The sequence below is a fragment of the Balaenoptera physalus genome (genome assembly GCF_965194825.1).
Source record: "Balaenoptera physalus genome assembly, chromosome: 16".
NCBI lineage: Eukaryota > Metazoa > Chordata > Mammalia > Artiodactyla > Balaenopteridae > Balaenoptera > Balaenoptera physalus.
Window position 1 is genome coordinate 88,146,930 of NC_138898.1, and position 14,947 is coordinate 88,161,876.

General features: G+C 43.4%; 1 protein-coding gene and 1 long non-coding RNA gene across 2 annotated transcripts in view; one reads left to right on the forward strand and one right to left on the reverse strand.

Annotated features, from left to right (window-relative positions):
* The window catches only part of LOC309645215, a 117,561-nt gene that overhangs the window by 95,910 nt on the left and 6,704 nt on the right, over window positions 1-14,947 (forward strand). The gene's annotated exons all lie outside the window — the stretch shown is intronic.
* LOC309645204 (small integral membrane protein 10-like protein 3) overlaps window positions 9,013-14,947 on the reverse strand; it is a 31,275-nt gene continuing 25,340 nt past the window's right edge. Inside the window, exons 2-3 of the transcript XR_014254785.1 lie at window positions 10,211-10,393; window positions 9,013-9,142 (exon numbers count right to left, since the gene is read on the reverse strand). The gene's annotated coding sequence lies outside the window, so the exon portion shown is untranslated. The remainder of the gene's footprint in view (window positions 9,143-10,210; window positions 10,394-14,947) is intronic.

Here is a 14,947-nt window from a genome sequence, read left to right on the forward strand (position 1 = left end):
TTTATTTATATCCTTCTGTTATCCAGCATAAAGGGTGGTGAAGATTCTGGATATTCAAGAGCTATGTCTTACACTGTTGAAACATTTCCCCGAACCTTTCTGTTGAAAATAAGTATAAACTGGGAAATCATACCACTGACCTGCCTTGATAAACATACTACACTTAACTAAAGTACCTAATCTTTTTTTTTTTTTTTTTTTTAAGGAGCAAGACTTGAAGGGGGTGAGGGGCTGGGAAGCAGGTCAAAGAAGGAGGCATTTGGGGACAGACACAGAGGCTGCTGCAGCTGGAATCAGTGACACATGAGGCAGGAGAGGAGGTCAGGAAAGAACAGGGCACAGATGACATAGGACCTGGGAGGCACTGTTAGGGCTTGACTTTTAATCTACATCAGAAGGAGAGGAAGAAGCTTTTGTGCAAAACATCAGATCAATTTCCACAAAGCAACAAAGAAAAGATCCCAAAGCTCTGTTCCCAGGGCTGGTTTTAGCTTCTCACCCAGGGATGTTATGGTTTTTCCTGCTGCTTAATCCACACCAGAATCAGAGGCTCCTAGAAGAAAAAATTGGGGGCGAGGAGGGTTACAAGCTCTTAAGAAAACTTGATAAAAACTTAACAGACCGTTGGTCCACATGACTAATATCTCAGTTTCAAGCATGAGCTCAGGGAAACCTGGGAGTTGTCTTGGCTTCTAAGGTACTAAACAACCCTATGCTTCGGGATAACTCCCCAACATAAATGAAACAAAATACAATGGGAACTTTCCTGGCTTTCAAGTGAATGCTTTCATCGTAGTTCTGAAGTCTCACATGTACTACTGAATTATTACGCAGATGTTACAAGGTATGAGGTAGGTCTCTACCAACCGTGTGAAAAGATGTCCAAGATACATTATGAAATGGAGGGGGGAAAAAAGCAATTTTAGAGCAGTTTGTATTCATCTCATTTTGGTTTAAAAAAAAACTATTTATGTGAATAGGTTTATAGTACATGCAAAATCAAAAAAATCCTCTGATATCAGTTAATATGGTTACATATGTGCTAGAATAACAGAGAACTTTCACATTCTATGTTATATATTTCAAAAGTGCTGGAATTTTAAAATAATGAGCATGTATTACCTCTGTAGTCAGAAAAGATAATAAAAATGTTTTCAATGGAATATCTAGAATACATAAATGTCTCCCAAAATTCAACAGTAAAAAAACTCTATACAATAAAAATAAACAAGAAATCTAGGGTAATTCCCTGGCGGTCCAGTGGTTAGGACTCAGCCCTTTCACTGCGTTGGCCTGGGTTCAATCCCTGGTGGGGGAACTGAGATCCCACAAGCCGCACGGTCGACCAAAAAAAGAAAAAGAAATCTGATTTAAACATGGGCAAAAGACATGCATAGATATATCACTGAAACGAATACAGAGATAGCAAACAAGCACATGAAAAGATGTTCAGCATCATTAGCCGTTAGGGAAATGCAAATTAAGACCACAATGAGATATCACTATGCATTTGTCAGAATGGCTAAAATTAAAAATAGTGACAATACCAAATGCTGGTGATGATGTGGAGAAACCAGATCACACACCCATTGCTGGAAGGAATATAAAATGATATAGCCTCTCTGGGAAACAGTCTGGTGGTTTCGTACAAAACTAAATATGTACTGACCATATGGCATTTATCCCAGCAAAATGGAAATCTATGTTCACACAAAACCTGCGCATGAATGTTCAGAGCAGCTCTATTTGTAGTAACTCAAAGTGGAAACAGTAAAATTGTCCTAGAACAGGTGAATGGTTACACAAACTGTGAGTTATCTATACCGTGGAGTATCATGCGCCAATAAAGAAATAAATGGTTAATACAATGCAACAACTTGGATAAGCCTGCAGGGAATTATGCTGAGTTAAAAAAGCCAATATCAGGCTTCCCTGGTGGCGCAGTGGTTGAGAGTCCGCCTGCCAATGCAGGGGACACGGGTTCGAGCCCCGGTCTGGGAGGATCCCACATGCCGCGGAGCAGCTGGGCCCATGAGCCACAGTTGCTGAGCCTGCGCATCTGGAGCCTGTGCTCCGCAACAAGAGGGGCCGCGATGGCGAGAGGCCCGCGCACCGCGATGAAGAGTGGCCCCCGCTTGCCGCAACTAGAGAAAGCCCTCGCGCAGAGACGAAGACCCAACACAGCCATAAATAAAATAAATAAATAAATTAAAAAAAAAAAAAAGATGGCTAGCAGGACATCAGAGCCGTTTAAAAAAAAAAAAAAAAAAAGCCAATATCAAAAAGTTACATACTGTATGATTCCATCCCAGAGACAGAAAGCAGATTAGAACTAGTGGTTGCCTGCCCATGGCGGGCAGGAAGAAAAGCAAGTGTGGCTAGAAAGAGATATCACAAGGGACCCTTGTGTGATAGAACCGTCCTGCCTCTTAATTGTGATGGTGTTTACATAAATCTACATGTGTGATAAAATTGCATACAGGCACACACACACACACAAATGAGTAAAACTGGTGAAATATGAATCAGTTCTGTAGATTTTATCAAGGTCAATTTCCTAGTTATTATATGTTACATTATCTACATATATGTTAACTATCTGTATAATAACGTATTATATTACTACAGTCATGCAAGATGTTACCACTGGGCAAAACTGGATGAAGGGTATAGGGCACCTCCCTGGACATTTTGGTAACTTCTCATGAATTTAGAATTATTATTTTTCCAAAGTTAAAAAACTCATATGGGGACGGATATAAAGTTCCTCTGGATTAAAAAAACCCACTTTCATCAAAAATTTTAAAATATTTCTTCCATTTTCACTTAACATATACCTTACGGGGATGGATTCTTTGGGACTTTAATGAATTATTTTAAACATATCTTTCAGCTTGTATGTCAAAAAAAGTTCCATCATCCAATCTGATAGATTTTTATTGGATAACTCAGGACATCTGTATTTACCACAGTTTCACAAATTATAATCTATAAACCACCTGGTATGCATGAAAAGATGCAGATTCTGGGGCCCATCCAACCCTTCTAAATTGGGCTATCTGGAGATAGGATCTGGCCGTCTGCACTTGTATTAAGCGTTTTCAGTGATTCTTAGGATCAGTCAAGCTCAAGAACCACTGGTACAGTTTATGAAACTGAAGTTAGAGCTCCAAATAAAACAAACATTTTGCATGGTTTGGAAGAAAACACTAGAGAGTTGACTAAAGTGACAGTGACCTTATATAATTTTCTGACATTAAAAAGAAAAAGTCTTCCAAATGTCAAATACAAAAATGGATCCTAGGAGAATAAAAGTCTCCAAAGGGTAATAATTTACAAACTCCAGATCTAGGAATGTCACTGAAATTCAACTTCATTTATTGAATTTCATATATGTCCACTGTTCTGGCACGTAAAGAAGAAAATACCGCAAGGTGGGGGGGAGGGGCAGTTGGGCTGATAATCCGCCATTCTAGCATGGTCCCAAGGGCCAGTATGGTCCATCAGGCTGGCTGAAAACAGCCCAGATGTGCATCAACTAATGAATAGGAAAACAAATTTTGGTATGTCCATGCAATAGAATATTATTCAACCATAAAAAAGAATGAAGTACTGGGACTTCCCTGGTGGTCCAGTGGTTAAGAATCCGCCGCCCAATGCAGGGAACACAAGTTGTTCCCTGGTCGGGGAACTAAGATCCCACATGCCACAGGGGAACTAAGCCCGCACCAGAACTACTGAGCCAGCTTGCTCTGGAGCCCACACACTGCAACTAGAGAGAAGCCTGCGTGCCGCAATGAAGATACCGCGTGCCACAACTAAGACCCGACACAGCCAAATAAATAAATAAATAAATATGACAAATAAATAAAAGGAACATTTCTCTAAAAAAAAAGAATGAAGTACTGATAAGTGCTAGAATATGGATAAGCCTTGAAAACATTATGCTAAGTGAAAGAAGCCAATCACAAAGGTCATGTATAATATGATTCCTTTTATGTGAACTATCCAGCATAAGTAAATCCACAGAAAAAGAATGCAGATTGGTGGCTGCCAGTAGGGTGGAGGGAATGGGGAGCAACGGTTTAATGGGTACAAATTTCCTTTTGGGATGATGAAAATGTTTTGGAACTAGATAGAGGTGGCATTTTCACAACATTGTGGATGTTCTAAATGCCACTGACTTGTTTACCTTAAACAAGTTAATTTATGTTATGTAAATTTTACCTCGATTAAAAAAAAATGTTAACAACAATGTAAGGGAAAATAATTTGGTAAGCAAAGTAATCTGAGTATCAGGATCAACTGAAAAGATGCTTTGTAGACGGAAAAAAATTTTGTTTAAGGAAGGCATAGGCTTATGCCTCAATCCTCCCAAACCAAAATTAAACACATGCCTTTAGCCCTAAATAATTCTATAAGACATTAAAGCTCAGTTTAAATTAATTTCTTCCAACTTCTCCTAGTTTTATTTGAAATGCAAAACAGAAATATTGACAGACTGACCAAACTGATAGTTTATTAAAAGTTGAGTTCTGTTAGGTAAGATGGCTGGTCAAATCAAGAAAGCTGAGGAGGGCTTCCCTGGTGGCGCAGTGATTAAAAGAATCTGCCTGCCAATGCAGGGTACACGGGTTCGATCCCTGGTCCAGGAAGATCCCACATGCCGCGGAGCAACTAAGCCCGTGCACCACAACTACTGAGCCTGCGCTCTAGAGCCCGCGAGCCACAACTACTGAGCCTGTGCGCCTAGAGCCTGTGCTCCGCAACAAGAGAAGCCACCACAGTGAGAAGCCCGCACACCGCAATGAAGAGTAGCCCTCGCTCGCCGCAACTAGAGAAAGCCTGCGCACAGCAACAAAGACCCAACGCAGCCGAAAATAAATAAATAAATAAATAAGTTTATAAAAAAAGAAAAAAGAAAGCTGAGGAGCCCAAACTCTAGCAAACAGAAAGCAGGGACACTAAAAACTTGGCCAAAAACACAAATGCCGTTTAAAGTAGTTTTTTTTAATGTTTTTGGCCACACCATGTGGCATGTGGTATCTTAGTTCCCCAACCGGGGATCAAACCCATGTCCCCTGCATTGGAAGCGGAGTCTTAACCACTGGCCCACAAGGGAAGTCCCTAAAGCAGTTTTTATGTGGGACTTCCCTGGCGGTCCAGTGGTTAAGACTCCATGCTTCCACTGCAGGGGGCACGGGTTCGATCCCTGGGCGGGGAACCAAGATCCCGCATGTTGCATGGTGCGGCCAAAAAATAAAGTAGTTTTGGGGTCTCCCAGCAGGCCTTAAAGTTACTGTCCAAATAAATTCAGCAGACTTTCTTCAAGATCATTTACGAGGGATTTCCCTGGTGGCGCAGTGGTTAAGAATTCGCCTGCCAATGTAGGGGACACGGGTTCAAGCCCTGGTCTGGGAAGATCCCACATGCTGCAGAACAACTAAGCCTGTGAGCCACAACTACTTAGCCTGCGCTCTAGAGCCCATGAGCCACAACTACTGAGCTCGCGTGCCACAACTACTGAAGCCTGCGCTCCTAGAGCCCGTGCTCCGCAACAAGAGAAGCCACCGCAATGAGAAGCCCGCTCACCGCAACGAAGACCCAACGCAGCCCAAAAAAAAAAAAAAAAAAAAAAGACCATTTAAGAGTTGTCTGTGATCTCCAACTCTGCAATTGGCCATGGCTGGGAAGGAGTGAGGCTGGGCCACCTGCCCAGGCAGCCTGCCATGAAAACCCACACACTTAGGCTGGTAAGCACCCAGACATTGTTGGTTGACTGCGTACATAACCTTTTTAGTTTTACCTTTTAAATATTTCTAACAGAATTTAATTATTTCACGTACTTCTGATTCTCATCCCTGACTATTCATCACGAACCTTCCCCTCGTGGTATTTTCTCTTTAACCACCAACGATCATGCCAATAGTAACCGGATCTGAACTTTGGCAGTAGAACAATGCTTCCTGGTGACCCCAATGTACACACATAGTATTGAGGACATATCTGCATGTGGGATTAGCAACTATGAGACTGAAAATTAGTTTTTGATCTAATTTTAACCGGTTTGCTAGTAGAAAGTTTAAAAAGAAGTCTTAACACTATTAGAGCTAGCTAGTAAAACTCTGATTTCCTATATTTAAAGGAATTTAAGCTCTCAAGTAGACGGTGACTCTACTCCCGATTGTCTCTGCTGCTGGTTGGGTGTCTAGCATGTGCCAAGTTCAGACAAAGTACTTTGCATGCTTTAGTAGCCAAGGTCCTCCACAATGGCCTAAGGACGGGACCGACACCGTAATGAAGACAGCTGAGGGACAGAGGTTATGTGCCTTGCCAGGGTCACCCAGCAGTAAGTAAGTGGTGGAGGCAGGATCCAGACCCTGGTCTGAATGGCAGCCCCCCCTGCAGTCTTCCTGCAGAGGCCCCTGAACATAGGGCTTCATACTGGCTAACGTACTGTGTGTGTGTGCGTGTGAACTTTTCTTTTATTGTGACAAAATATCCAAAATGTAAAATTTACCATTTTAACCATTTTTTAAGTGCGCACTTCAGTGGCATTAAGTACATTCACATTGTCGTGCAACCATCACCACCAACCATCTCCAGAACTTTGTCATCTTCCCAAATGGAAACTCTGTCCATCCCCCCTCCCCAGCCCCTGGCACCCACCCTTCTACTTTCTGTCTCTGTGAATTTGACTACAGTAGGTACCACAATCTAAATGGAATCATACAATAGGTGTCCTTTTGAGTCTGCCTTATTTCACTTAGCATAATTTTTTTCAAGGGTGTGTTTGTGTTTAAAGTTAAAAAAGCAACCGCAGGCACTTCCCAAAGGAAAATACTCTGTTTACCTGCAACCTTTGAAGACAAAGCCTGACTCTGGGGGTTGCCACCAGAGTTGAAGGAGGCTGACACCTGCACCCCTAAAACATGGGGAGAGCGCCAAGACCAAGTGATTCCCAAAGACAGAGAAATGGATCAGACCCAGTGAGCTAAGCCAGCAGATGTACAGGGTTGACCCAAAAGAGGTTAGTGGACTCTTTCTTTAACTTACATTTTGGGGGATGCCTTTCTGGGTCAGGTATATGCTGTTAATCATTGATGAAGGTAAACTTTCTAGTTTAAAAAAAAAAAGAAATCTTGGTTCTAGAAAAGAATTCACCGTTCATAGAGGTCCATAGAAATTCTCAGTTTTTCTTCTTTCCTTTTCACCCCAGAGAGCTTCATTGAACAGAAGCAGCGCCTGTCTTTCCTAGAGTCAAGCTATTTAACAAGCAGCTATTTTTGCTAATCTTTTGGATTACTCTTTCTAATTGCCTGAGAAACGGCACCTTAAAAAGGAAAAAATTCTGCCTTAGAACTTATACCAGGTTGAAAATAGTCATGATCAGTTAAAAAAAAAAAAATAATGCTGCGTAAGTACCCAAACGATTTACCTTAAAAACTGGTCCAACTGGCTAAAAGTAACCTCTAAACAAATAACAAAACCTGGACGAGGTCCCGCGGAAGAACCAGAGCCAACAGAGTCTTCAGAAGTGAGGCTAGAGGACTGACCAGCTCTTGGCTTAGTCTGCTCTGGTGCAAAGATCAAAGGCTGGTGCAGGTCCCTAAAGACAACAGCAACAAAAGCAAAAATAAACAAATGGGCCACATCTAACTCAAAAGCTTCTGCACAGCAAGGGAAAGCACCCACAAAATGAAAAGGCAACCTCCAAAATGGGAGAAAATATTTGCCATCAGCCATCTGATAAGGGGTTAATATCCAAAAGATGTAAAGAACTCACACAATTCAATAGAGTAAAAAAAAAAAAAAAAAATCTGATTTAAAACTGGGCACAAGGGGCTTCCCTGGTGGTCCAGTGGTTAAGAATCCACCTTCCAATGCAGGGAATGTGGGTTTGATCCCTAGACGGAGAACTAAGATCCCACGTGCCTCGGATCAACGAAGCCCGCGCGCCACAACTTCTGAGCACCCGAGCCACAACTGGAGAGGCTGTGTGCTGCAACGAAGATCGCACACAACTAAGACCCTACGCAGCCGAAAATAAATAAATAAATATTTTTAAAATTCAAAAAAATGAAAAAATAAAACTGGGCACAAAAACTGCATATACATTTTTCCAAGGAAGATATACAAATGACCCACAAGTACATAAAAGGGGCTCAGCATCACTCATCATCAGGGAAACGCAAATCAAAACCGCAATCAGATATCACCTCACATCTGTTAGGATAGCGATTATCAAAAAGGCAAGAGATAACAAGCATTGGCGAGGATGTGGAGAAAAGGGAACTTCTGGACACTGTGGGTAGAAGTGTAAATTGGTGCAGCCACTGTGAAAAACAGTTTTGAGAGTCCTCAAAAGAATTAAAAATAGAACTAACATACAATCCAGCAATCCCATTTCTGGGTATATATCCAAAGGACGTTTAAACAGGATATTTTAAAAAAGATATCTTCACTACCATGTTCATCGCAGCATTATTCACAATAGCCAAGATATGGAAACAACCTAAGTGTCCATCAACAGATGAATGGATAAAGAAGATGTGGTGTATATACAATGGAATATTATTCAGCCATGAGAAAGAAGGAAATCCTGTCATTTGTGACAACACAGATGGACCTTGAGGGCACTATGTTAAGTGAAATAAGCCAGAGAAAGACAAATATGGCATGATATCACTTACGTGTGAAATCTAAAAAAAAAAAGTCAAACTCATAGAAACAGAAAGTAGAAGTGGTTGCCAGGGGCTTGGGGGTGGGGAAAATAGGGATCCTCCCCGTGGGCCTCTGAAGCAACAGGGTGGGAGGTGACAGCCTTGGCCCTTTTGTGGCACACCCTCTAGGAAGCACAAAACAATCCTTCAAGGCACCCTTTCCTCGAGAAGCAGAGTGCTCAGAAATGGGGGCCCCAGGTCTGCAGACAACCCTACAGGTGATATGCCCATTGGGTCCAAGGGTGTCCACCTCATCTCAGGCTGCTACAACACAAGACCATAGACTGGGAGGTTTAAACAACAGACATCTATTTCTCATGGTTCTGGAGGTTGGAAGTCTAAGATCAAGGTGTCGGGAGATTCGGTTCTCGGTGAGGGCCCTCTTCCTGGCTTACAGACGGCCACCCTCTTGCTGTGTCCTCCCATGTCAGAGAAAGAGAGAGACAGAGATTGAGAGAGAGAGAGAGAAAATTCCAGTTTCTTCCTCTTTTTATAAAGACATTAATCCTATCATGGGGGCTGTACCCTCAGGACCTCATCTAAACCTCATCTAAACCTAATTGTCTCCCAAAGGACCCACCTCCAAATATCACATGGGGGTCAGGGCTTCAACATATGAATTTGGCGGGCACACAATTCAGTCCATGACAGAGGGTTAAGGTCTGTGGCTGGGGAATCAGAGGGTGGTCAGGATTTGGAGGCAATCCAAATAAGAGAATAAGGGCGTCCTTGGTGGCACAGTGGTGGCCAATGCAGGGGACAGAGGTTCAAGCCCTGGTCCGGGAAGATCCCACATGCCGCGGAGCAACTAAGCCCGTGCACCACAACTACTGAGGCTGTGCTCTAGAGCCCACGAGCCACAACTACTGAAGCCCGCATGCCACAACTACTGAAGCCCGCCCTCCTAGAGCCCGTGCTCCGCAGCAAGAGAAGCCACCGCAATGAGAAGCCCATGCACCGCAACAGAGAGTAGCCCCCGCTCACCACAACTAGAGAAAGCCCGCGCCTAGCAACGAAGACCCAATGCAGCCAAAAATAAATAAATTAAATAAATAAATTAGAAAACAAACAAAAAAACACAAATAAGAGAATAAGAGAAAGAGGCATAGACAGAGGCAGAGGCAGAGGCAGAGCAGAGACAGAGACAGAGACAGAGAGGGCTCAAAGGTCTTCTCATAACCAAGTAAGAAAGGAAGCCGGGGGCCACCAGCCACTTCATCGAGCTCTATCTCTCAAGATCCCAGAAACTTTGTTATTTCTCCTTTCAAAAAAATTTTTTAAAGTTTTTATTGTGGTAAAATACATAACACGAAATTTACCATGTTTAAGCACATAGTTCAGGGGCATCAAGCACATTCACACTGTTGTGCAACCATCACCACCAACATCTCCAGGACTTGTTCATCTTCCCAAACTGAAACCCCGCCCCCATTAAATAATAACTCCCCATCCCCCCACCCCCACCCCCATTTTCTCTTTCTTGCTACCTTGCGTTCTCCCTTCTCTTCACAGTAATTACAGTGACATCTTCAAGATGACAAGCACTCATGTTTGGGGGGATGACCAGGAAGTGGGGAAACTGTGTCTGATCCGAAGATGGGAATCTCAAGAAATCAGAGTCAGTGCTGGCAGCTCAGAAGGGAAGGACAGCAGGCTGGATCCCAAGAAACCTGGAAGGAAGTGGGAAAAAGGGGGTCAGCCACGACCGGCCGGAAGTCTGGGGGACCCTAGGGGCCAGATGGGGTTCAGGGACCCGGAACCACGGGGAAAACGTCGGGCTGCAGCCACCCAGGGAGCGGGAGGGAGCAGGAGAGCTGACTGGGCCTCATCCCCACCATCTGAGACACTTTCATTCTCACTCTAAGTGCTCCCAGTAATTTTCTGTCCAGCTTGGTAGCAATACACCCACTTAAGAGCAAATCCAATTAACGTGGCTTTCCCCCATTTGTCATCTTAAATGGGGTCTTGCTTCCATTAGAACTCATAATGAATTACTTCAAGCAGCAAAGCAAAAATCTGACTCTCATTTCTTATTCTCAGTTTGTTTTAAACAATTGGGTGGTGGTGATAAGGGTCTTTCTTGGGCAAAGAACCGAGGATGGCAAGGCGGCCTCGGGTGCTAAGGGCTGCGGTGGGAGCTGGCCGTCAGCCACAAAGGGGAGGACTTGGACTTGGATGATGTGGTGAGGGCACAGGAGCCACTGGGCGAGGCGATGGGTACAGGCCAGGGTCCAGGCGGGACCAGACTTTCAGCCTGCCTGCTTTTATAGAGCAGACGCATTTAATGGCTGGATTCATCTGAGACTGGAGGGCTTTGGATCTTATGAGTTGGAAGGACAAGGGGTTTAGGGGTGCTCCGGTCTCTGCCCAGGGCAGGGAGGTGAAATCCTGCTCCTCCAGCCCAGGTACTGCATCTCAAACGTGCATGTTGCAAACTGCAGCTCCTAGGGCAGGCCTGGCCGGCTCACTGCAGGGGCTCGGCAACTCTTCGTGAACCAGTTAGCTGGGACTGAGAGGGGGCTCCTGTGATAAAGGCATCCATCCAAGGAGCTGGCGGTATAGTAAGCAAGAGTTTGAGAGCCGCTTCCAGCACTTTCCGGCATGCCTCCATCCCCCCCTCCCCCACCCCGGGAGATTTCTCAGCACTCACAGGCAGTCTGGCTTGAGTGTCACTTTTCTCCCCAACCTATGGATGTGCCAGGTCGACTCCTGTCTTGTTTATCCTTAGACTCTGACACAGTTGCAATGAAATGAAGACATTCGCTTCTTATTGCAAATCCTGGAAAACCAAAATTACTGTTGCCAAACGCTTGGAGCCCTGGCCTGTCGTCTTCAGTCTGCTGTACGAAATTCTTAATCACCCGTTGGGCCAGTGAACCAAATTCTGTTGTCTGTTCTAATCGTTTGAAGGCTATGAGTGTGTTTCCCTAATGAGATGCCCTCACCCCTTTTATGAGCCTCACGGAGCCCAGGACAGAGTTCAAGCAGATGGAGGGTAGTATTACTCATACTTGACCATATTTTGTTCACGACATATAAACATCCAGGATCACCCAGATCTAGCCAGTCTGACTATTTTGCTGCATAGTTTCGAAGAGATGCCGTGCTTTCAGACTGAAGAAAGTAGGCTTAGAATAAGTGCTCTGATGTTCTATTGTGAAATAGTAGAAGGACTGTCCTTCCCAGCCCATCTCCCGGGGACATTGCAGGCCTGGCAGGAAAGCATTCACTTCCTGCCCACGACTGTGAGATGCATTATGTCACAGCGGGGATAACTTCCAAATCCTATTTTTAGAGGTGATGAGGGGGAGGCCAAGTCCAGCCTCGAGCTGGAAGGAACCCAAGGGTTCCTCCGTGAGCCCGAAGGTCTAGGGGGCAACGGCCTCCAAGACCCGCCCCAATCCCTCACGCTGTCCTCTCACGTTTTGAGTCCCCACGTGGCTCTACTGGGCGTGGTACAGGATGTTCTCATGAATCATCTCAAGTCCATTGAACAGTCCCAGCACCAGTGCCAAGGTCGAGCTTTAAACCTGAGTCTGTATTTCCTTCACAGTGTGCTGAACTGTAGCACACACTCTTCTCCTAGAATCCCAGGCTGGGTGACAGCCTAGTACAAGATGACATGTTTCCAAAGGTGCAAGATTGAAAGAGACTTTGAAACTCATTGCTATTGGACAATAAAATGCTTAGAATTCAGCAAAGAAAGGCCAAGGGATCTTCGTTTTAAAATATAGTTGTCTCTGATTCAAAAAGATACATGCACCCCAACGTTCATGGCAGCACTATTCACAATAGCCAAGACACGGAAGCAACCTAAATGTCCATCAACAGAGGAATGGATAAAGAAGATGTGGTATATATATACAATGGAATATTACTCAGCCATAAAAAAGAATGAAATAATGCCACTTGTAGCAACATGGATGGACCTAGAGATTATCATACTAAGTGAAGTAAGTCAGACAGAGAAAGACAAATATCCTATGCTATCACTAATATGTGGAATATTAAAAAATGATACAAATGAACTTATTCACAAAAGAGAACTAGACCCACAGACATAGAAAACAAACTTATGGTTACCAAAGGGGAAAGGTGGGGAGGGATACATTAGGAGCTTGGGATTAACAGATACAAACTACTATATATAAAATTGAAAAACAAAAAGGATTTACTGTACATCACAGGGAACTATAGTCAATATCCTGTAATAAACTAATAAACCATAATGGAAAGTAATATGAAAAAGAATATATATGTATGTATGTATAACTGAATTACTTAGCTGTACACCTGAAACTAACACAACATTGTAAATCAACTACACTTCAATTAAAAAATTTTTAATTAAAAAATAAAAATTGAATTAAAATAGTTTAAAATTTTCAAAATTGTGTGAAATAAAGACAAAGAGAGGATGCCAGTCTCTGTCACAGAAGGCCTTCCATGCACATGGCCCTTGTTCAACTTTCACGTCTTTCATTCAGAGAGAACGACGACTGCCCTCGTTGTGAAGGTGAATTTTATGTGTCAGCTTTACTGGGCCCAGGGATGCCCAGATAGCTGGTGAGACATTATTTCTGGTTGTATCTGTGAGGGCGTTTCTGGAAGGGATTAGCATCTGTATCAGCAGACTGAAAAAAGATGGGCTCAAACTGGGCTGGCATCATCCAATCCACTGAGGGTCTGGATAGGACAAAAAGGGCAGAGGAAGGATATTTTCAACCCCTTCCTGAGCTGGGACATCCATCATGTCCTACCCTCAGACATCCAAGCTCTGGTTTCTGGTCCAGGAGCGTTAAGCCACCCACTTTCCCAGTTCTCTAGCTCACAGACGGCACATATCATAGCATATCTCAGCCTCCATAATTACATGAGCTGATTCCCATAATAAATCTCCTCTCCTGTATCCACGTATATCCTACTAGTTCTGTTTCTCTGGAGAACCCTGACTGATACACTTGTGAATAAGATTAAAAGGCAGAGATTAAGACAATCCCTTTTTGTAAACACTTACAGAAAACCATGTGCAAACTCGTGATCTTTTTCCCCCCTCACTTCAAGAGAATGGGGTGTTTGCCTTATATTGATGGGTGTTAAAAGTAAAAAAAATCACACACCATATTATATTAAAGATCTTGAAGAAGGAAAATTGTCACATGTCTGTCTGTGACGGGCTATCCAACAGAACTTTCTGTGATGGTGGAAATGTTCTTTTTCTGCACTGCCTAAAGCAGTGGCCACTAGCCCCGTACAGCTGTCAAGCCCTTGAAAGGTAGCTATTGTAAGAACTGAATTTTAGATTTTATTTATTTTAATTAAAATTTAAGTAGTCACATGTAGTAGCATCTACTCTATTTGGATAGGACAGGTATAATGTCCATAACTTTAGATCCATTCAAGATCTTTTTTTTTTTAGTCTTTGACCACGGGTGGAAAAGTCTGAGGCTGGTGTGGCCGGTGCAGCCTGAGGTCAGTGAAGATTCAAGTATGATGCGGAAGGTCTGACGTTCATCCTTGAAGACCCCCATCAACACCAAAAAGTGAACAGCGCCGTCCTCTCCAGACAAAACTTGGATTCTCTGATGTAACACCTGTCATTTTCCCAAGCAGAAAGTCAAATATCAAATATCAGTACTTTCGTAAGAGCTGAGAGTTCCCATTTCCCCATTCACGCCCCTCGTACCTCCAGCCTTTCACTTCATTACATAACGAGGAACCAAGAGCTGGGCTCTCCAATCTGAAGGGCTTGGTTTCATTCCCTCGTTGTCTCCAGCACCTACTAGGATGCCTGGTATACAGTAGGTGCCCAATCAGCATTTGCGGAATGTTGAATGACTATCTTGGAAGGAAGTGACAAAGGAAAAAGCAAAACAAAACAGCATGAACAACGAACTGTGTTCTTCAACTGTTGAAATCACGTCTCTGCCGGTTACCAGCTATGCCGTCTGGCCTCCATGGGTACTCAAATGTAAGAGATCGTTCTGACTGGGAGAGCTGCTGCCTCTTCCCGCTGCAGGGGTGGGAGGACAATGAATGCATGTTATTAGCTATCCAAATGGTCTGCTGCCTGATGGTGGTTGAAATATTCTTAGGAGTTTGAACATTATCGTTAGTTTCTCTTTTAATAAAACATCCTCATTCTAACACAACTTAAGAGAACAGTAAATATGGGGATAAACCATGTTCATAAAGATAGGAGTTTTATAACATAAAGACAAGAG